We start from the raw sequence: 23,419 nt of genomic DNA on the forward strand, positions 1-23,419 counted from the left end.
CCAGGGTTGGGGGGGGAGCCATGCCAGCCCACCTGGCTGCCAGGGGGTCCCATCTGCAAAAGAACCTGGGTGCATCAGCTGGTGGCACGATTCGGCATCACCTCTGCGGTGGACCACGGGCAGCGGTGTTGGGTGGCCACAGGATTTTGGAAGGAAGCAGGATGGCGATAGGACGGATGCGCAAGTTGAGGATGTGGGTGAAGTGTGTCTGACAGCATGGCCAGCAGGTTGGGCGTGCTGATGGGGGAGTCTCTGATGTCTTGTAAAGGCTGAGCTGCTGGCACAGCTGTTGAAAAGTGGCTTGGTGGGAATGGTTGTTTTGGCCAAAAAAAATCATGGAGGGTGGGATGGGCAGAGGCGCAGGGAGGTGGGATGGATGCACACACCTGGTTTCTTTGGAAATCAGGCTGAAAGCCACGGAAATCAGGCTGAAAGCCACGTGCCAGGTCCCAGCTCCCAACAGCGAGGTTTCAGCATAGCTGTTACCTGCTTTTTTTGGTTGTAGCCCTTTGGGGCTTGATTTTTTCCATCTCTTTTTGCAGGGCTCGGGAAGAAAAATTCCCTTTTAGACTTAAACGACTTGCTGCAGCTCTCGTGGGCGTCAGGCACTAAGTCCGCAGGGCTCGCACACAGGGCATTCCCAACAGGAAGGTCCCCAACGCTCTGCAGCCTTCTCATCATGTGTGTGGGCTGTGGCATGAAGCGCACAGAAAATCCGCCGGATGCTGGTTTTGCTTTGCTGCGAGGAATTAAAGCGGGGACAGCTGCAGCTCAATCCCTGCCCATGGACTTGGGCATTTTCCAGCAAGGTGCAGGACGCCACTGCCATCTGCCCCAGGAAGGGATGAGCTGGAGTGCTCACAGGGACTCTGCGGGGATACCGGCTCGGCAATTCACCTCCTCCAAACCTAAACCCTGCTTCCCAAGTGCTGCTGAAAAGCAAACGCCATGTAACGCCCCACCACGGCCATTTTCAGGGTCTTGGTGCCTATAGGAAGCAGAGAGGGATGTGCAGGGTGGCCCTGGGTGTCCCCTCACCTGGCAAGGCCCCTGTCCACAATGGTTATCCCCAGCACGGCCCTGGGACCTGCTGGTCCCGGGGGAAGTAGAAACGGTGGGAACGCCGGGGAGGGCGGGGGGGGGGGCGTGGGAATAGGCTGGGTATGTGCACGCCTGTCACGAGGAGGATGGGACTCAGCAAATCTCTGCAGCCCGGCGAGACCCAGGGGACAGGATGGCAGCGGGAAGATGGCTATCTCGGGGTGAGCTTCCTCTGCCGCTTGCCAGCCTCGGCGAGAAGCGGAGCCGGACGCTCCCTGGAGAAACCAGCCCCAGCAGAGCCGCTGCTCTGACCCCACTGCTGGCCAAGGGCCCAATCCTGTCCCTGCATCCACCAGCGCAAATCAGACAATGCTGGGCGCCCGGGCAGGGGGCCTGATTTCAAAGGGTGTACAACAAAGCAGTGTGTGGGGGGTGAGCTGGGCACGGAGGTGTCTGAGCACTGGGAGGGGGTCGGCATGGGAGAATTCTGCAGCCCAGGGAGGAGGTTAGTGTGTGGTGACGACCTGCCATGCCTCGGATGGACACCGTCAGCAGTTTTGGGGCCCGGTTTCCTTGGGCTGGCAGCAGGAAGGCTTGGGGGTCACCTTGGGGTGTCTGGCCCAGAGCCATGCATGGTGACACTGTGTGCCAGGGACCTGGGTGCAGGATAGTGGGGTGACAGCAGGGTCCCCAGGCCTTGGAGCAGTGGCCGGACTCAGGACCGGAGCAGGATTGGGTCCTGCCAGCAGATGGCAGCAGTATCCAGGGGGACACTGGGGACACTGGGGACAGTGCCACATGTCCCTCCTCTCATGCTCTAATGGATCCGGCAGCCCCTTTGGCATCCCTGTCCGGCCACCTCCAGCACCACATCCCGCTCCTCATCCCTCCTTCCCATCCGTGGATCCTTCCTGCTGCCCTGGACACTGTCACTGCCCAGGGACTGCATCCCTTCTGCTTGCCAGTGGCTCGCTCATGGCCCACTGGTGGCTGGCTGTCCCTGGCTGCTGGCTGAGTGCAGTGGTCACTGCAGGGGTGACAGCAGCACCCGCACCCCAGGAGCGAGCTGGGCTGGATGCTGGAGCCGTCTGCAGCCCCATTTCTGTGTTGGGAGCGAAACGCTCCTGCATTCAGCCAGTTTCTGGGTGCCCCATCCTGACTCACTGCCATGGAACGGGATGGGGTGCCCCGATCCCAGGAGAGGAGCAGAGCCCAGCGTGGTGGTCGGTACCCGCGCAGCACCCTGCTGCCTCCAGGCAACCCATCGAAGGGGCCATCCTGGTACTGCAAAACCAGAGGTGCCCATCACTTCTTGTCCTCCGGCTGCTTTATTCCCTGGGAAAACCCTTCTCCTCATGAGCAGCCCCGAATCTGCCCCGTCCCATGCTCACCAGAGCCCTCAGAAGACACCTGGGACCCCCGTGATACCCGTATGCCAGCCATGAGGCTGTGCTGCAGAGCCCTGCAAGGCTCAGTCCGGGAGCCAAAGGCTGACTAACCACCGGACTGAGACATCCAAGAAAAATCAAAAACAAGGTTGTTTTTTTTTTTTCCTCCCATCTTCCCTCTTGTGCCTTGTCAAGTAGCCGTATTTTGTATAGCACACGCTGTACCGGAGCAGGGAAGAGCCTGTCCCTGCAGTGACAGCCACGAGCAGCGGGTGCTGAGCCGATGCCCAGCAGGGTGGGATTCTGGGGGATGTAGCCCCATCCCTGTGCCCTGCCTGTGCCCAGTGTTCAGAGGGACGCAGGAGGTGCCACGCTGGTTGGGCATCAAAGCCTGCAGCCTGGAGCAAGGTGCTCAGTGCTGCACACTGTGAGCATCAGCCCGGCTTGCAAGGAGTTCCCAAGGGCTGAGGACGTGCGGTGGCTCACCCAAGGGGAGCCCACCCTGTCCCGGGTTTGACCACCAGCCCACGCTGCCTCTCCCTCCACACGGGGGAATTTCATGACCCTGGGGACAGGCAGAGGAGGGTGCAGCCGGCTCTGGCATCACCCTTCCCCTCCGCACGGCCGCCCCTGGGCTATGTGTCGGATGCTGGGATCTGCCTGGAAGCTCCTGCCGCCTCCCGGGTTGCCCAATCTGCCGAGCCCTGTTTCATCAACATCCTGTGTTTACCTGCCTGCAAAATCCCCACGCAGGAGGGAGGAAGAGGAGGGAGGGGAGCCTCTTCCCCTTCCGCTGTGGGCCTGGGGAGCTTTGTTAAGGAGGCGATCCCGGGCTCCCCAGCTCCTCTCCAACCGGTGCCCTCCACAGCTCCTTGCTGAGCTGTGGCCCACGGTGCTGTTTGGGGACGACAGGAGAGGAGGGGGTGTCTCGCGCGTGGCTTTGCCTCCCATGGAGGGGCAGTAGGCTGGGCCTGGATGGTGGCATGGCTGGACATTGTGAGCTGGCTCATACCGCGGACCCCGGTGTGTACAGGGGGTCTTTGCTCCTGGCAACGAGCGGGCAGAGGGAGGGATGCTGCCCCTTCATGCAACGCTGCGCCCAGAGGTCGGCAATGCAGCACAGCCCAACACACGCCACGCTTCCCCTCGCACTGCTGCAAAAGGAAACCCACAGCACGACACCGCCCCAACGAGCCACAAAGGGGACGGGTGTGACACTATGGGCAGTTTTCCTGAGAAGAAACCCTGCAGCCCGTTCCCCTCCAGCTCTGCCTGTCCCCAGCAGCAGAGAGCTGCCTGGCGAGCCAAGAAGCTGTGCAAGTGTACGTCAGGCTGGCCGCGGTGGCCACCATGCTGTCCTCACCCCCACGCACACAGCCTGTGCGCCAGGCGTGGGGCAACTCCTCTTGTCTCATCGGGAAGGCAGCTCCGGTGCTGCCGACGCAGCGCTGCCGGGTTTGCTTTTGGCTGGGGATGGAGCTGGAAAGATGAGGTGATGGAGAGGAAGAGGGAGGGAAGATCAGGTGAAGAAGGGAGGAGAATGGGTGATCCATCACACTGGCCACCAGCTGCCCCCAGCAAGCCCCTGGAGACCAGAATAAATGCCCTGCACAGGCACAGCGAGCGGGGCCAGGATGGGAACGCTGGCCCCAGGCTGCTTGTTGGGAACTGGCTGCTCCCCCGGGATGCCACCAGCGCTGCGGCACGGAGAGCAAGGTGACAGGGCGATGCACCCCGCGGCTGCCCCGGGGGTGGCTGCAGGGATTCAGCCCGGCTTTAAGCTCATGCCTGGGGTGCTGCGTGTGGATAAAGCCAGGCACACGGGTTGGCAGCCAGCGCTGCTGGTGAATGCACCGCGCGGAGGTGTCACATCGCCTGGGGACCGGTACTGACCCATGCCCAGGGCACAGGATGCGACGGGGATCTTCTGCCTCTCAAGGAAGCGGGTGCCCCGCTGAGGCCCCACACGGAGAGGAAGCAACATCCTGGGTTAGAAAATGCCACGTCAGTGCCTGTAAAGAGGATTTCAGAGTCAGCACTTTCCCCCTGTAGCAGAGGCCACATGGGTAACTCCTGAGCATCAGACTTGTCCTTGTGCGTAACTCTACTTCTCAGTAAAGCCCAGCTCCCACGGGGATCTTGCGTCACTGTTACACCCTGGTGTAAATGAGTACAGAGCACAGCAGCGCTGGGAGGATCAGACCCCTCTGAACCTCTCATCGTCCCACAGGACCCACAGGAAAACATTTACAGCAGGGGCACCCAGCAGACCCAGAGACAGTTGGCCACACTCAGTCCAACATGGCCACTAGAAGCCTCTTGAGGCACCAGTGGCCGCCAGACATGGAGCTGCATCTCCTCAGGGTCACCACGGGTGGTTGGGACTGGTATTGGGGTTTCTGGGCTAGTAAATCAGAGTAGGTCCCGCTTGCCTGTGGTGTAGGTGGGATGGAAGCGGGACTGTGCTCCTCAGCTTATGTGGGGGAAGCCTGAGGACAGGAGGCCGATGGTGGGACCTCACTTTTAGCCCTTGGGCCTGATGATGAATCTGGGAAAGGACCAGAAATCTGGAAGTCTCAGGTGTGGAATTCAACCCCCAACCTGCAGGAATGGGTCACTGAGGAGGAAGGTCATCCCAAAGAGCCTCCTCAAGGGGTGTGCAGCCTTGTGTGGTGGCTAGGACCAGCCTCCTGGGAAAGGGCCAAACACCATTTTGGTGAGGAGGTAGAGTCCAGATACAACAAGCAGCAGCCTTAGGGACACTGACATTGAACCCTTCCCGCAGGGCCCCTGGGACTCAGTTCTGGGCTGATGGATGTGAGCAGTGCTGGTGTCTGGCTCTGGGGACAGGCACTGCCTCTGTTTTGATTCAGGGCCGTGGTTGTGATGGGGACCCACGTGAGGATCATTTACAGAGATGTTAACTGTTAATGAGTTAATCATCAGGGCCAGCAACAGCTGAAGGCTAGTCAGCTCCCTGGGCCTTATAAAAGAAAATGGAGGCCACTAGCTAGGCTTGGCTGGGGAGGTGGTGTGTCCTCTGCTGTGGCTGTGTCCTGGAGATGCTCCTGCTGTCCAGATGGTCCTGCTGTTTCCTGCAGTGGTTCCCCTTGGGAGTCTGGAACACCCCAAGAGCAGGAGGTGGACAATCCCTCTGTTTATAAGGTCTTCTGCCTCTAGCTGGCTGTGTCTTCCTTGTGTGTGTGACCTGGAGAGAACTGAGCCATGTAACTCTACCTGCACCATGCACACAGTGCCTGGCTGGAAGCAGATCTTGCTGTGTGCTCCATGGCTGTGGTATGCTGGCCCTTGGTTTCTGTCCTGGGACTTTACTGTGGTTACTGACGTATCTCAGGGTAACTCTGAGACCTGCTGGGTGCTCTGAATCAAGTCAACCCAGGCTTTAAGCGGCTGAGTGCTGCTCTGGAAATGTCTGATGGAGGCTTCTGGGGTGAGAAACCGCTGTGGCATCTGGCCTCCAATCTTCCTCCTTGGTGTTAGGCTGCCTGCATGGGTTATGGGGAAGGCGAGGTCCCCATACCAACATTAACTTGGTAGATTGGTGCTGCAGCATGTATAGGGGTGGGGGTTTCCCTGTCATCTCTTGTGGGTCTTCAGGAGCCATCCCCAGACAGTTGGGGCTGGAAGCCCACCATGCTGTGAACATAGCATGGAGGTGGAGAGGGTCACATCACTGCTTTAATTTCCATGGGAGAGAAATCAGAAAGGTCCCTTTAACTGGAAGCTCCAAAGAAATTGGGCAGGGACCTGTGGGCTTTGGGTGTGGAGGCTATTTGCTGTCAGTGTTTGCCATGGAGGAAGGTTCCTCACCCTGAGCAGGCAGCATGGGGCAGCAGAAGTAACAACGCATGGGCAGGGGAGCTCTGCAGCTCACAAATAGCTTGCTTTAGGGGAACCATGAGTTTGGTCATATCCAGACACAGCCTGGTGCTTGAACAGATTCTGAGAAGCTCCCCCTCAACAGTGACATCTGTTATTTTTCTAGGATTTAAAAAGAAAAAAAACCAACCAAGAAGCCTTGCGACGTGTGCGTAGGTGAGGGGACCATGCTGTCACCGCTGTGACTCACTGGGGAGGTCTGCAACTTCTGAGAACAAAAACGATGTAGGGAGAAATTGTGAATGATCACTTGCGGAGGGGTGGCTGAGCTCTCCACCAGAGCAGCGGTTGAATTTTGGTTCCTCCTTAGGGCTGGCTGGTTAACAAAGAAGTTATTAATAACCAATTAAGCCAGAGCTCACGTCATGCCTTCCTCTGTGAGTGTGGCAAGAGCATCTGTGGTTCCTCCTTCGGCACCGTACCCACCCTGCTCCTTGGCCAGCTCGTCCCCGTTGTAGCTGGACGGAGGAGTGTGGGGGGCTGATTTAGGCAGGTGCCTTGTCACTGCTGGGCCGCTCTGGGGGCCATGCCCAGGGGACACTCATCAGGAAGGGATGTGGGGAACCACTGGTGACTTGGGACTTGGCCATGGTGCGTTTGGCTCCCTTTGGCTGAGCTCCTGGCGCTGAGGGGAGCGGGTGTGCTGAAGAGGAGCCCTGTGTGGCAGGTTTTTGGCCAGTGTCAGGGCAGATGGCGTGAGTCAGCTGTGGGGACAGCCTGGGGTGGAGGGCCAGCGGCTGGAGGGAGGAGGCTTGCTCGTCTGCCGCTTCCTTGGGCTGAGGATGTGCGTGTTGCTGCATCCCGGCCAGGCTGGCGATGCGCCGGGCAGCGGGGAGGAGGCAGGCAGGCCGCTGGAGCGGGGCCCGCCGGGATAATGCATGGAGCGCCGGATACGCTGTGAAACCCGAGAGAATCCGGGCACTGTGCTCCTCCTGAAACTGCCTATTCAGGGGAGAGATGGGGAAGACAAGAGGGAGGAAGCGGAGGGAAGATGGAGCACTGAAGCCCTCTGTGTCTGGCTGGTGACGGATGCAGGTGCAGCTGCAGATTCCCCGGATGCTCCGGCTGCTCCGCACCGCCTGTTTCTGCAGGGAAGGAGAGATGCACTCAGGAGTCCCCATGGGCTCCCAGGGCTCCCGGCTCTGCTTTCACTCTGATTTATTTCTGCTGCCACAGTGTCCAGTGCAGTCTTTTTTCCTATAGAGCTGAGCCTTGAGGTGGCAGGTCTGTGTGGATTCTCTGAAGTCTGATATAGGGTTGAGTTGTTCCTCCTTAATATAACCTCTCTCCCCTCCCCAGCTGCTCATCTTCAGGAAATGTTTAGAAATGAAGTAGCTGTGAAAACTCTACCCAGCCTGTCATCAGCTTGGTCTGAAATGAGCAAACAGCCTCGAAGGTTACAAGAGGGAATTCACACGTGTGGCCTTGCCTGTCCCTGCCCACACAGTGCTACTGCATCTGCTTCCCTTCTTCAGAAAACCAAGCTAAATAAAGCTGCTGCCGTTGCTCTGGTGGCACAGCAGTCTCTCCTGCCGTTTTCCTGAGTGCTGCTTTTGCCTGTGCAAGGCAAGAGGAAAGAGTGAGTGAAGATTTTTGGGAGGCCACAATAAAACTGATGGATTCTTCCCTGGGGCTGTGTTGGATTGCAATTTCTGACACATCAGCTGTGGAAATTCAGGGTAATTTCACTAAAGCCTCTCCAGATAACTGCCTGTGTAAATGAGACCAGGATTTGGCCTGACTGTTTTAAAGAAAAACTGCCCAGGGGATACCTCCAAGATGCACACTCTTGCTTTCTGCCTCTTGTAGCAAATGCAGCACTCCTACAAGGCAATTCTTCACTTTAAATGGAAAGTCAAGGCACTGCTTCCTTTAGAAATATTCCCGCGGTGCTGGAAATGGCAGCACTTGTTTGGATGGAAGAATTCATGAGATTCCCAGGAAACTGGGCACCTGGGCCACCTCCCTGTGAAGTTGATGGCAAAGGAACGTGGCTGGACTCACGCTGCAACGTGGCTCCTGCAGGGCTTGTATGTTGAGTGATGTACGGCACTAACATCAGCCTGGGTAGTAGAAGCCTTGCCATGTAGGTAGGCACGTGCATACATATAGATGCATTTGCAATATCTAGCAAAGTAAACAGCAAAATACTGTTATGTGTGCTCCTCTCAGCTCATCAGGTGGCAGCAAGCATCTGAAATGCAGATTTGTTGTCTTCCTTCCCTCCTTCCTTCTCTCTCTTCCTCTCTCAGGCTGAAAGAGGAAGTGGGTTTGGGTTTTGCCGGATTTTGTGTTTTGCCGGGGAGCTGTGGAGGGCTGTCAGTCTTGGTCATTACAGGCTTTGCCTGTCTGAGCACCTTGTCAGCTTGTGGAGCTAACGATTAGGTGGCAGCAGGATGTAATGGTGTGTTATGTCCACATGTTGTCTTGTTATATTAATGTTACATGATGGTGTCCTGCTGCGTTGGAGGAGTGTTTGGGAGGGGGGTCCTCGGTGCATCATGCTGAATGGCTCTGTTCCCCTCCCACCTGTAGGGACTGGGATTTTGGCCTCTCTGGGCTTGCCTGGGAGCATGGGGTTGGAGGCACCATGGGGCACCTGACTCCTTGTAAGGGCTCAGATGAGCAATTAGGGTAAGAGATTGATCTTGGCCAAGCTCCAGCTCCAAGTGGACCAGGCAGAGCAGAGGGCAGCGTGCAGGAGAGTGGGGTTGGTTGCTGCCCTTGCTGGTGGTGGAAGAGGAGGCGCTTTGAGATGGCTGGAGGAGCTCAGGTGACCTGCAGAGCAGCAGGGACAGCCAAGACTGAGTGCACAGGGCACAAAGGGCTGGAGTCACTCCTGGGAGACCCTCAAACCAGCTCAGGAAATGGCTACAGCCTCTGTCCAGCCTGGGCACCTATTTTCTCCCTCTTGGAGACCAGGGGATTAACTCGAGGTCTGCAGCCCAACCTGATATCTGCTCGCTGCTCCCTCAGCTGGGATCAGCAATGCAGCCTCCAGTGGTTTGCAGCTGCACTGTTCTTGGCTCCCCAGGGCAGAGACACTTATTGATTCAGTAAATCATTTTAGCATATGTTTAAATCTATGTGTGTAGGACGGGCTCCGAGCACCTCTGGGTGCTGAGGGCTTAAAAAGCATGCCACCTGCCTACAAGGCTTAGTAGAGGCTTCAACCTTGAGGGTGTAAAACATGCCAGTTAATGGAGAGTCTGGGGAAAGGCAAACAGAGATGGAGCTTTCAGGAGAAACCTGTGACAGCCTGTTCAGGAGCGCTGACAAACAGCACGTGAGTGCTGCGCTTGGCCTCTGCTCTCAAAGATGATATACATGCAGGTTTGAAGTGGAGAGCTGGGAGCCAGCAAGTGGGAAGATAAGAGCATCCATCCTGCTTAAAAAACAGAATCCCAACACCAGTAGTGGTCCACAGTGAAAGCTGGAGGACAAGTATTGGAAATAGGTAAGCAGCCACGTATTTTCTTGTTATGTTCTCCTAGGACCCAGCAGCATGGGGCTTGGACACCTCCTGAACCAGAGCTGTGTCTGCAAGATGTGTCTCGAAAGAAGCACCCATGTATGACAGCTTCTCCGGTTTCCTGGCTGCCCCCAGGCTCTGACCTCAGAGCAAAACGGGAGGTTTTGCCATGGCTGGAGGGAAAACACTGGGGTCTCATGTTTCTTTCTCTTGATAACCAAGCGCAAGCTGGAAAAGCTGATGCAGGCCTGCTTCTCACAACATGCCTGTGATGGAGGATTGCAAGCAGAATAATAGAGCAAGACGCACAGGGTGTTTGCATGGAAGCATGTGTCAATTTTCTTTTGAGGGTCAGATTGGTGGCTTCAGCAGAGGAAATCCTCTGTATGGCACAGCCGTTCCTTTCCCAGTGGTTAAGATCCTGCTGAGTGTGAAACACTTTTAAGCCTAGCTGTGTAGGTGTCACGAACTGTTCTTCCATCCCACTGGTGACAGATGGGGGGTTTTTTCAATACATCAGGCAGTTTAGGCTTATTTGGCTTTCACCCTTACTGATTGGGTTATTCGGTTTACGCATCTCGCCAAAGGCCACTTTCAGTATTGCTAAAACCTATTGTGGCTGCACCATGCTTTGCACCCCCTCACCTCCCCCAATAGACCGAGCGACATGCAAGCATGAAAAGAGGCTTCTTGAGGGATGGAGGAAACCTACTGTCTCTAGCAACTTGCTTTGCAGTTATTTTTGATTGAGGCTGAGGCCATTGTGGTTTGTGCCCCAGAAGAAACCGGGCTGTGCGCAGCCAGTTCCCAGCAGCACTGATGTTTGCCTTTTACCTTCTCTGATCCCAGAGATGTTTGATTTCTAAAGATCAGAAGGGAACAGGTTCCTTTGACTTCCTCTAACGTTCGCAAGGTCAGGGAGCGATCCTGTATTTCTTCACCTCATTCAGTACATAAGAATGTGGAAGCTTGTAGGAGTATTAATTACAGCCAATTATAACCTGTTTGACTAGCCAAGATGCCCAAATGGCTACTGAAACCTGCTGTTGTTTAAGATGGACATTTTTCTTCAACCAAGGAAGCCTTATGGCTTTGAGGAGCTCACACAGCAGTTGTCCAGCAGGACTGATCCGTGGTGCAGCTTGGTCAAAATTGAACATGTTCCTGAGAAATTCTTGCCTGCTGTTTGTTTGCTCTGTGGGGTCCTGATGGCTTGTCATGAATTTCTTCCAGCCCAGCTGGTGAATTTTTTAATCTGCCTGTTGATTACACAGGGACCATGTATTTACAGCTCTGCACTATTATTTTGGGTTTTTTGCATTATGAAAACACCTGGGAAGCCCTGTTGAGGACGAAATGCTCTTTTTGATGGGGCAGCAGCAACTAGCTTGGAGTCACGACTGTGAAGGCAGATGTGAAAGTTGCAACTGGATTTGTGAGCCTGGGAATGGAGGAAGTCACTTGCAGAAGTGGGAATCAGAAACCTAAAAACTGGGCCAAGTAATTAAGCGACTGGCTGGGTGCTGTGCAAACACAGACCAAATAGCCCTCAGTTTTCATCTGTGAAAGGGAAAAACTACCAGCTTTTCAGCTGTGATAATCAGTGATGGGTATCCAGCTGTAACCTGGGGACATGGCAGCAGTGAGGTCCCTTGGTTTAAACCAGTCCCTTGGTTTAAAAGAGACAGAGCTCAAAATGCCTGTGGCTTCCAGTACTTGGTCTGCTTCGGGGCTCCCATCTTGCTCCTGTGACCAAGAGCGATACTATGGATTTTTTGAGATAAAAATGGTCGTAGCCATACATTGTAGCTATACAGCTTTGTTCCCAGGGTTATAAACAGACGCAGCTCTCCAGACAGCCTGTGCTGCCAGGCATGACTTATTGTTGGGTGCCTCAGGAGCAGAGCACACATGAAGGAAGCTCCTGCTGACCATATGATGCCCCAAGTCTCCATGTTTATGAGCACCACACTGGTGTGATAATGCTGATTTCAGTCTTGGTACCCCTGATTCACCCCAGGTAGCTAAGCGGTAGATTAATCACTGCACTTACCTCCTGTGGGCAAAGTGGTGCTTTTCTCATGGGCCTTGAATTTTTGTGCTTAAATGTGAAACTCTTTGTACTGCAGCGTTCCATGTCCTCTGACAGCAGTGACCACTGGTTGGCTGCTTGGTTTTAGGTACACTTCACTTTTCCCCTCCCTCTCCTATTAGTCTACAAAGTCTTTTGCCTCCCTCTCCAGCCAGATAGGACCAGCCTCAACCACTGTCCCAGCCCACCAGGAGGAGAGGAGACCCAGCTTCCAGATGATGCTACAGAGCCAGGAGCACAGCTCCTCATCGTGAGCCCCACAGGGCGGTTTCCCTCAAGGTGAGAAACAGCTGGGAGGAGTGAGGATAATTCCTGTCCACGTGAGATCCTTGTGCAACAACACAAGTCACCTGTGGTTTGGCTGTTGTTATGAAGCCTTGATTGGTCTGGGCCCGGGGCAAAAGGGAGGGCCTGACTCTTTGGGTGACATTCTTTGGGTGGCTGCAGGAATGATGAAGAGGAACTGCAATGGGTGATGTTGTCCATCAGCTCCTTCCTGGCAGGAAGTCCTCTCATCATGGCAAGGAGGAAGTCGAGAGGGATAGTACAAACTGTACCAACCGCAAGGGAACCCTTGTCCTCCAGCATGGGCTTACAGATTCTGACTTGGCAACTTGCTTTGGGGAACCAGATGGTAACACTGAATGAGCCCATCTTCACTACAGATACTCTGGGCCTGAGTCTGCCACTCAAAACTATGCAGACGGTCCCAACGGATGAGTGCTCCCAGCCTGGGAACAGGCAGCAAAGCCAGGCTCTATAGGTCAAATGTGCTGATTGTATTTTATTAAACAAGAAAAATACCCCCTCATCGGTCAGTGGGGCCCTGCAGTGGTCCTGTCCCCTCCTTTCTGCTGATGTGGGTGCTCATCTGACCTTCCAGGGAGCTGGTTTGGGGAGCTAAACTGGTTGAGAAGTAACCCTCCCCCCCAAAAAAAGTGATTAGTCTTCACCACAGATGGTGTATGCTGGTGTTGGTGGTAGGGAGGGAATGGGAACGGGTGGCTGGGGGTGGTGGAGGAAGGGCAGGAACCACAACCCTCTGACTTGGGTCAATTAAAACTGTTGTGGAATTTCACCCTAAGGCTTCAGTGGGATTTAATGTAAGCAATGCAGTAGCCGTGGCTTCTCGATGTGGCATGGGGAGAAACTGCACCTACGGAGCAGTAAGGAGAAAGGAATGAGGGAAGGTGCCCGCAGATGAGAATGGCTCTAACTTCTAAAGAAACACAACACTTGGTAATTACCAGAACTAAGCACATTTCAAACGTCACTGCCTCTTGCACTGTCAGTGCATATTCATTTTGAGAAAGGCAGAATGTGCTGGGGTTGCATTCTCTCTCCTCTTTTCATGAATCTGCTAACGTGTTCAGGAAAGGTCTGTTTTCAAAGCCTGTATATTAGAGGTGTATTAATTTTGAACATGTCAAAAGGAACATTTGCACTGGAAACAGTTCTTCAAGTTTGCCTGCATCACAAATGAAACTAAAACCCTCATGCTGACCGTAAGCATGCTCCATTCTGATTAAACTTGGGTCGATTCCAGCTGAACTCAGGCACAGGCTTACTGGGCTGTACTCTCCCCCATTCATCATCTTTCTGATTTTTTTTTTTTTTCACTCCTTGTAACTACACTTATTTAAGGGCATTTGAAGAAATAACTTCAAGTTAAATATGATGGGAACTAAACTTTTATTTTGTCTCTCCTCAGCTTGTAGACAAATCCTTTATGTGTGGTAGGGCTGCAGACCCTGTAGATCCATGTGTCTAATCAAAGCAGATAAGAGTGTAACTCAGACCTTGCATATTTCAATGAAATGTTCATGAATCCGGGAGGGAATAACCTGGGGTGAACATCACTTTGTAAGAATCTGAATATATTCTGTATCACTGTCAGCAACATGCAGATGGCTCAGAAAATTCAGAAGCGGGCCTGTGCTTGTTGAGAAATGTCTCGCTGCTTTGGCTCTGAGGGCAATAATGATCACATTTGCCCAGATTCTCATTTAATTAGCAGATTTCCAAAATTGGGCGTTGAAGGACTTAAGTCACTATTTACCCTGTGTGGAAGCGTGTGGCTTCCCAGGGAGGCTGAGAAACGCCAGCTCCTACTGGAGTTCGTGTGAGTGGAGGGTGCCCAACCTCCTGAGACACGAGGCAGGTTCTTACTTGGCTACTTAATATGGACATAAGTGCTGAATATTAAACACGCCTTCATTAGATGATGCTTGTCTCTATTTTTGAATTGATTCCTTTGAAGACCTATAGGTTAGGAGTGGGAAGGAAAACCGGTAATGGAGTGAAAATGACTGTGATTTAGAGATCGGATTGCATACAGCTAGAGCCATGCATCAGGGTAATGAGATTCAGGCTCGTTTGGTTACAAGCACTGGAGACAGAAGCAGAAAATGTGATCCACCAAGCCAGCTCTCAGGAAATGAGAAACAATAGAGTGAGGAAATCAAATTTCAAACTGCAGGGATATATTTATCAAGTTTTCCTTAGAAATTTTGCTGGGCCTTTTGACGTTCTCTGTGCAGCTTTTTTTTTTTTTTTTCCCCTGTATTTTTTCGGTCAGCCGACATATGGCTGGAGGATTAGATCACTGTAAAGCACCGTTGTTTGTGACCTATTTGTTAATGCGGGGCTGGGGTCAGCGAGAAGAGACAAATGTACTTGTCATTGTTTGGTGCTTTTCAAGTGCTGTTCCTGTTGTCGCTCACGCCGTGGCCAGACATTTGGAACAAACTCATTAGCTAATTAGTGGTGTGCTCAGCCCCACGTGGCGGTAGTCGCTGTGTGGGCGATATTCACATTATGGCTGTGGAACAGGCCCTCCTGTGGCTTCCTGGCAGCCGCTCTTCGCTAGGTTAGTTGGGAGGGCAGCCGTGGCCGGGCAGAGCCAGGGCAGGCTGCATCTGCCTCGTCTTTGCTGGGAGAGTCTCTTGCATACCAGACATGGCGCTGCAGCGCTGCTCGTCATCCTTCTGCTCCTTGCCATGCAACAGCCCCTCTACTCCCACTTGCTGGATCTACTGCCACCATCTGCCTTCTCTGCGTGGACTGCTCTGCTGCCGGCGTGGCTACCGGGGAGGTGCCGCGGCTATCAGTTTCCGGTGCCGAACTCCTACTGCAAATAGTGGCCTTGAACTCTGTCTCTGCCAATGCAGCTGAAATGTTGTGGGCTGGGAACAATTTGACAGAGCGGCTCGGGTCAACATCCACGGTGTGGTACAGCCGCCTGGAAAGAGGGAGGGGGCAGCACTGGGGTGGAAAGTTTTCTATGTTAGATCCTGGATTTAAAATTGCAATATAAACAGCAGCGACATCCTGTTGCTAATGTGAAACAAGGGCCATAGGTCCACTGCCACAAGTCCCCTGTCACTGGGGATGTCCTTTGCAGCCTGGGCAAATCTCTGCTGGTGCAGCTGTATCAGTTGGGTACCCGGCCAGCGCTCCAGGAACACTGTCATTTAAGGCATTAACGCAGGAGTAATAAAAAAAAGTGTAATTTTACTTGGCTGGCTTGTTTTGCTTGCACCAAGTAGCTTGATCTGGTTGATAGGAAATACAGTTTTGTTGATACAGGCGTGCCAGCTGCAGGAGCTCTTTGCTGGGTTTGTTGATTCCTACACTTATGCTGTAGACGGAGACACCTGGGATGGAGCTGGGAACGGAGAGGAAGCCGCCTCCTGCTTCGGAGAGTTGTCTGCCCAGACCTGGGAAGCGGGTGGGCAGGAAAGAAGGCAGCAGGAACAATCTTGTTCTTCCCATTTTATTTTACACAAGAGCTTTCTTCTCGTTCTTTAGAGCTGTCAGCACCTAATCATTAGGATTAATGAACGCACACAGAAACATTAGGTTTCCATCATTGCCATTTTCTTCTAAAGAAGAAAAGAGGGAAGTATTCTTTCAGCTCCTGCTGATAGTCAGATGCATGCTGATCCTTTATTTTTTTTCCCACCAGAATTTAATTCTTCCTAGCTCAAGGTTAACAGCTAAGCCAGCATCGCAGCTAACTGCAGAAGACTTGGCTTCCCAGTTACCAGATGGTATTCAAAGCATTTGAACCTGCAGCATTTCTAAACAAGTTGCTTTTAATGCAGCTTACTCGGGTGTTTCGCTGCAGTCCCCGTTCTTCTGTGTTTCAACCTCAATCCGTCTCCTATTGAGGTCAGTGGGAATTTTGCTACTGGCTCCACAGGAGAAAAGGCTGGGCCGTAAGTTTGCAGCGCTCAACCTGACCTTCCTTTCGCTTGAAAAGCGCTATCTTATAACCTGGATTTTGCTCTGAGTTTCCTTTGTTTTGTTATGCTTTAGTAAGGCAAGATTCCTCAGGAATTTGGGTTTTAAATGACCAGTAGCACTACCCAGAGCCAGCTGTAACGCGAGCAGAGTCCTGCGAGCCAGCTTCTCTCCTGACCCGCACCAACCGCGACAGTCTCCCGACCAGCGATGTCCCATTTCCTTGAATTGTCTCATGGTTTTACGATTGGAACAAATATATCCAGGGAGAACTGCCATGAGACCACGAACCTCCTCCAACCTGTGATCCCGGACACCGGTTTAGTCATTATCCCCAGAGGGGAAGGACGTGCGCTCCCACCCACCCAGACTGCCCGGCTCCACCTGCCGAGTTCACGCCCGTGTGGCTTCACCGAGCTGCCCTTCTAGAAGATCACCCAGCGTGGCCACCAGAAAGCTCCCTCCTGCCACCCAAAAGTGTCCCCCAATCCGTAAACGTCATTATTTTGTATTGGTGTCTTTGTCAGGAGGGGGAATGGTGCAGTAACCGCACAGCATGAGGTGATGGCAGCTGCTTCGGGGCCTGGCAGCCCGCCCAGCGCCCTGCTTTTTGGGGGGGATCCCTGCAAAGCGGGGCTTCCCCCCCCGCACAATGGTTTCCCCTTGGAGACAAGAGCGAGGAGGGGGCTCCCTTCGGATTCCCGAGTGTTTTCCTTCCACCAGATGTGGCAACGGGCCCGAGCAGGAGCTGGGGCACTGCCCAGCGGCTGGTCCTGCCTCAATCCCCACTGGTGCCTGCCCCTAACCCTCCTCGGCCGGGAGGGCCGCGGGCCCGGCTGTGAGGAGACTGAGCCGGCTGTGAGGAGACCGGGCCTCGGTTGCGAAGAGCCCCGGCCCGGCTGTGAGGCGTGAGGGGAGGGAGCTGCCCCCGCGGCGCGGACGGGGACGGACCGCGCTACCCGGGCGGAGGCCACCGCTCCTGCTCCCCTCCCTCGCCCTTCGCCGCGCCCGGGCCGGGGCCGCGCCTCGGGGGCGCGCGCGGCCGCCGGTTCCGCCTCCTCCGCCACCTCCCCCCGGCCGCCGCCATGTTGGATGGTGCGTGTGGGTGTCAAACCCAGCGAGAGGCGGCGGCGGCGGCGGCCGGGCACCGGGACACCCCCTCCGCGCCTCCCGCGGCCCCTTCCCCGCTCCTCCCGCACGCAGCGCCAGGTCAGTCCGGGAGCCGTGGGGCGCTTGGGTGCGGGAAGGGGGACAGACGGATGGACGGCGGCGGAAGAGCCTCCCCCCCCTCCCTCCGCCTTTCCCCTCAGCAGCGGGGTGCGGGGTGGGCGCGGGAAGGGGCCCCCCCCGGGGCTTCCCCTGGGGAGGGAGCGGGCCCGGTGGCTGGCTGCGGGGCTGGGGCGGTGGCTGAGGGCCGTGGGGCCGGGGCAGCCCCGGCGGGGGGCCGGGGTGGCCTTTGTTGTCTCCGTGGGGTGGGCAGCAACAGTTACTGCCCATCATGGCAGCCCGGCGGCGGGAGCAGGGAGCGGAGCTGCCGGGACCCGCCGGGCCGGGGCGGGGAGGGGACACACCATCGCCCCGGCCCTTCGCCTCTCGGGGTGCGGGGTCCGTCCCGCTCGGGGCCGGCAGCCGCCGGAAGGGTTTTCGCCTCCGGTCGAAAGTTCGGGCCTGGCTTCTTCCCGTGCTGGGCGATGGGGCCGGCCGCCTCCCTGGAAGTCGATGGGACTGGTGGAGGGGGGTGGCGGCGGCCTGGCCCGGCGGGGGGCTCCGCGGTGTCCGTCACCTCGTCTCTGCGTTATTAACCTTCATCGTGGTGGTGTGGGATTTGTTTTATTCTTCCAGTAACGTTGTCAGTTTGGAAGATAGGTAGTAGTGCTTTTAATTATTTTGTAAAGGATTTTTTTTTTTAATATATACATTTTTTTTCAGTCTTTACCTGCAGTACATGCTACAGATTGGTCTTGGGTAGTCAGGGTGCTGCATTATATTAAGCATTATTGTTGTGAAGTATATTGAAACAAGAATTATCACAGGTTACCCACAACGGAGGTTTCCTATTTTAAAGCCATAAGGCTTATCGATAACATTTCGTCTCAGTTTTATTTGTCCAAGGGGTATGTAATGCTTCCCCCCTCCCCCTTCTTAAGTATGGCATCATCAATGATCTGAACAGCTAAGTTATATTTAACATTTACATCGATTGGAGACATTTCTTTTTCTTAATCTACTAAGAAAATATCCTGAATGATCTACATATACATACATTTTCAACAGGAGGCCTAAAATACTTGTTCAGGTTAAGGTGTGTTGCGGGTGTTACAGACTGTAGAGGCTGACTGTAGGAGTTCAAAATGCAAATCAGGCCACAAGATTAAGTTTTATTATTCTCTCCACTGAAAGACATGGTTTATGGTAATATGGAACTCTTGCATAATTCCAGTGTGTTGCTGTGTTTTGTGCGAGACAAGGTCATAGAAAAGTAGATTGTTAGGATGTAAAATAAGGGATGTTAGAATGATTTTTGATTAAAAAAATATGATTATATAGTAATGATATCTTTAGCAAAATACAGCGTATTTAGGAAGTACTTCTAAATATGTTTGCCTTGGCTGATTCTTGGATACATTATTTTCCAACAAACTCATATATAGTGTTTTATTGTGAAGAATCAAAACTTTTGATAAATTTTCTTTTATGAACTTGAGGTAATGGTAAACTAGCTAGCTAGAGTTTCAAAGATAATCTTCCATATATTAAATATTTAACTATGTTATCAAAAATTATCAAGTACAAATGAACCATGAGTATGCATTCCTCAAGAATTCTGATAAGGCCGAATTTACTGCAAGTTAAACTTCAGGAAGTTTGATTTATGGGTGCTGACTGTAACTTCCTTGATGCCATAAAGTAACTATGTGATGTCATCCTGCTGTGACAACGGTTCTCCTACATGGTAGCTTGACTTTTATATTTGCTGACAAATGAAAGCTAATATCTGCCTTTAAGAAATGAAATATAGTGAGATACTAACAGGACGGACCTCTCGCTTTATAAAAAAATAATTGACCTGTTGCCTAGGTAGGAGCTAAGTATCATTGGATAATACTTGGGCAAGAAAAGTCCTATCTGCGAGTTGCCTGGTGGTCCTGTCCTAATAGGAGAAGAGATATCTGAGACCTGGCTGTTGCGTAGCCTGGATGGTAATGTTCATGTTGTTTTTCACGTCTTTTATTCTTACAGTCATTTTTAATGAATAGTTGACAAACATCTGATGTCCAGTGCAAGCAGTGCTGTATAATGCAATGAGCATAAATGAATTCAGCTTGTACTGACCGCATCATTATTTACATAACTGGTTAATCATGCTAATTTTGTTCCAGCTGTCAGCCATTTGATTGCTTTAAAACTTGGAGCTTTTAAGAAGCCTCAAATCTTGGATCACTGCTGTGAAATGCCAAAGGCCTAGTTTGTTACTTCATAAAAATGCTGATAGTCTTCCTTGATGCAGAAATTGGTGTTTTGGGTTTTCTGGTTTTTTTTTTTTTTTTTTGAGAGAGAAATCATTAAATGATAATCTGTTTTAGTAGAAATGCATTCCAGAGTAGTTATGATATTCATGATCTTGCTTTTCTTAGGTCTCATATGTAGGATGGGGAAATGACTATTGGTTTTACCTGGTCTAGAAGACTATAAGTTATTCTAAAATCTTTATTTAATGACTGGTACTCAGGAAGCAACTTCCCAGTCTTCCAGTGCTGTATTTGCAAAGCGCTAAATTGTCTCTTGGGATCTGGCTAATAGAAAATGAAAGGTGCCTGGTTTGTGTGAACGTCTGTAATGTTCTTTTTCCACTTTGCCTTGCTCTGATCTGTGCAGGGAAAGTATCGAAAGGTACTAGTATCCTGCTGTCTTAAGTGCTTCAAAGAACAGCGGGTTTTTTTTGTGTATTTCAGTAGCCTGGCTGCTCATTAAGAAGGCATGAGACACCATGGAGGAGAACAACATGTATGCTGTCCTCTAGAATAAAACCTGCTAGTCTGATTGTAGGTCCGCTAGCATTAGTATCCTTCAGTTTGGTTACATACTGGTATGCGCTGAATAGTAGACAATAAAAAGTCCCAGAATTAATCAGTTTAGGTGGCTGTTACATGGTTGCCTTCCTGTTCTGGGCGGGTGAGGGGAATTTAGAATGCCTGTGTGTCAGAATAAGTGAATTCAGAGACCGTAAGCTTCAGAATTTAGAACTAGGTGGCTGCCACAACTGAGCCTCTCGGTGAGTGGTGCAGGAGGTAGAAAGCTACGGAAAAGCTGGTATTGCTTATTTATCATTTTGCAAATAACAGTTTTGTCTCTGGTTTTCCTCAGATTTGGGATTTTGTTGATTTTATGACAGTGCTCCAAACTATTGATAAAAGGCAAAATACTTGGATCGAACAGTTCTAAGATGTGTTTTGTGGGTAATGGGTGGTTGTAGGCTGTTCTTAATGAGTGAGTAGCTTAAATTACTGAGTTCCTTCAAACTGTTGAATATATGTTCAGAGTTACCAGAAGTTGTTAAATGTGTGTAAATATCTAATAGTGGAGTTTGTAGGAATGATTATACTAGTTAGAAAATTAGTATTAAAGTATTTTTTGTTTTCTACTTGTAATGTCACCAGCAAGTGGAGGTATTTACCAGAATTTGTTTTGTAATTCACTAATGTGCATTTTTATATGGAAATACTACTTTGAATCACTATGCTTAGTGAAAGGCTTTTCTTCTGTATAGATATTTTTTACCTCTTTTTTTGGTATTGTTACAAAAATTGAACTTAAAAATCAATCTCAGAAACAATGCCCTGTGCCGTGTTAATTGTTAATAGCGTGTATATCTGTTTTCATGTCAGCCAGGGCTGTTAACATAAATGCCTCTGAGCTTGTGTTCAAGGTCAGACTCAGTCTGTTCGTGCTGCCTGTGCCTTGGCTTGCACCCCGACTCGCCGAAGCCAGCTCTTTCCAGGTGGGGAAACATGAGTACGGAGCAGAGGAGAGCTCAGGCACCAACAGGTCCCCTCTGGCAGCGTGAGTGCAGACGGCTTTAGCAGTAGGACTGGGTGAAACCAGTCCCAGCCCAGAACTGCATAAGTCTCTGCGTTGGAGGCTCCCCTTATCTAAGTTTTATGGTGGAGGTGGCTGGGTAAAGTTCTCAAGAGTCTCAAGCTCAGCATGTTTCATTGTCCTGATGCATACAGTTTATTTTCAAGTAATAAGTCTCTTTCCACGGTTAGGAGTGGATCTCTCCGAGCTGCCTAAAGTAATTGAAATTTTTGCATGAGACCTCTGCAGTTTTCTTCTACACTGTTGACTGCTGCTGTCTTTCCTCTGAGTGCTGTTTTATTAATTTTGTCTACAGTTGTGAGTCTTCTGTCATGTAACCATATAACGAATACTAAATGTACAAGGCATGAGAAGTAGAATAGTTTTAAAGGGTGACCCAGGCAGGAGAACACTTACATGCAGTCTGCTTCTGTAGACGTGGTACAAACCTGTCTTTTGTGTTTTAGACTTCTGTCTCCTCCTTCTTTCTTGCCCTCATCATTACCTTTTACTTTGCACATGTAGATGTCTGTTCTCATGCTTATTTGAATAGCAGTTCTGGTTCCTCTCTCCAGACTGGTCACATACAGGTTTCATATGGCATGGATTTGATCACCTTTAGATCCAATCTTTTGGTGGATGTTCTTTTTTGATGGAAATTTCTGATTTTATCACTTACAGTAAAATATTAATCTGTGAATCATTTGCTCCTTTATGCTTATAGTGCAGAACTAGATGAACTATACTTTTACAGATCAGCTAATAATTTTTTTTTTTTTTAAAGCTCAGAGCTGGTTATTAGTTTAAAGACATGCCAGGCACCTTACCTAGAGATGTTTTATGTCCGTTCTTCAAGATTGAAATCAGAAGACTCGCTTGCCTTGTTTGTTTTTCAGTGTTGCAGTAGTTATACTCATGGCCCATTTTTGGGCCTGTCGTTCTAGAACTGACTACTTAAAGATAGATGGTGGAGTCTGGGGGTCATGGCTGAAACGCCACATCTGTTCCTCTAGAGAAATTCAACAGCCAGACATTGATTTAATCTCCCTGCAGGATAACCTTATAGAGACTTTCCTGCAGTTCTGAGGATGTCACTTACATAATGTAATGTCTTCTAAAATCAAACGGCTAGTTTTCATTATTTAAAAGCAAAAACCCAAGCAGAGCAAGCTTTGTATGTCTGTCTGTTGGGTCTGTTCTTTTTGGTTGAGTTTTGCCACCGAGAAATGATACAATATACGTTGTAGTCCTGCTAGTTAAAAATGTCAGCATGGGCGACAATGGTGCTAATGATGTTAGGGATGTTCTTTTACATTTTTTTCTTTGTGTGCTTTGAAATCTTATTAATTTCTAGATTTAAGATCAATTTAGTAGTTTCTGAACCTTTACAAGGGCAATGGTCTTTTCATAGCTTTGCTAGAACAAAGACATTTTAAGAATCTTAATAGAGAATCGTATAATCTTATTACAACTGCTCCTGACTGTTTAAATCACTTCCTTGTACTTAAATAACAATCTGTCACCAGCTATTTCTTGATTGTAGTTTTTGTCAGATGCAATTTATCCCCCTCTGTGTTTTTGTTTTTGTTTTTTTTTCCCCTGATTGTGCAACCCTTAGGTTGGCAAGCAATTTCTTTCCCAAACAGTTCTTCTGACTTCATTGGGACTAATCGCATGAGTAATTGCTCACTGGTGTAAGGGTTGTACAGTTCACAAATAAAACCTTTGTTTGTAGGACCTCATGGACAAAACCCACTAAAATAACTGATATTTACAGTTCTAATATTCCTTAGGGAACAGCAAAACAAAGTATTTTTAAAGGTAACTTCCTCCCCTGAGATGCAGGCATGAAGACTCCCTCAAACATGTTTCCTTGTAGGTAGGAAATCTGTTCTCAAGCGGCTAGTCGTGTGTCACTAACTGGGTGAACAAGCCCCAAGCAGCATTTTAGTTTTGTCATTCTCCTGATTTTTATTTATTTTTTTCTTTTAGTAGTGAGGATTTCTTCGGCCAAATCTGTTGACCCAATTGCCGCTGCAGCTGCCTTTCTACTAACTTTCAGCTCTGTTTGGACAGGGATGAGGCTTGTGACAACAGCAATAAGGCATAGATGTTTGATCCAAACCTATGAAATCAGCCAAAATCTAAGATCATTAATTAATCCTTATCCTTCAGTTCTACATTGAAATATTTCAACACGCCTGC

At 51.0% G+C, this 23,419-nt stretch overlaps 1 protein-coding gene across 2 annotated transcripts in view; it reads left to right on the plus strand.

The window, feature by feature from the left end:
- Positions 1 to 17,188: 17,188 nt before the first annotated feature.
- The window catches only part of EPN2 (epsin 2), a 46,858-nt gene continuing 40,627 nt past the window's right edge, over positions 17,189 to 23,419 (plus strand). For both annotated transcript variants that reach the window (XM_054211627.1, XM_054211629.1), the window contains exon 1: positions 17,189 to 17,347. The gene's annotated coding sequence lies outside the window, so the exon portion shown is untranslated. The remainder of the gene's footprint in view (positions 17,348 to 23,419) is intronic.

Source organism: Rissa tridactyla, chromosome 8, assembly GCF_028500815.1.
Source record: "Rissa tridactyla isolate bRisTri1 chromosome 8, bRisTri1.patW.cur.20221130, whole genome shotgun sequence".
Lineage (NCBI taxonomy): Eukaryota > Metazoa > Chordata > Aves > Charadriiformes > Laridae > Rissa > Rissa tridactyla.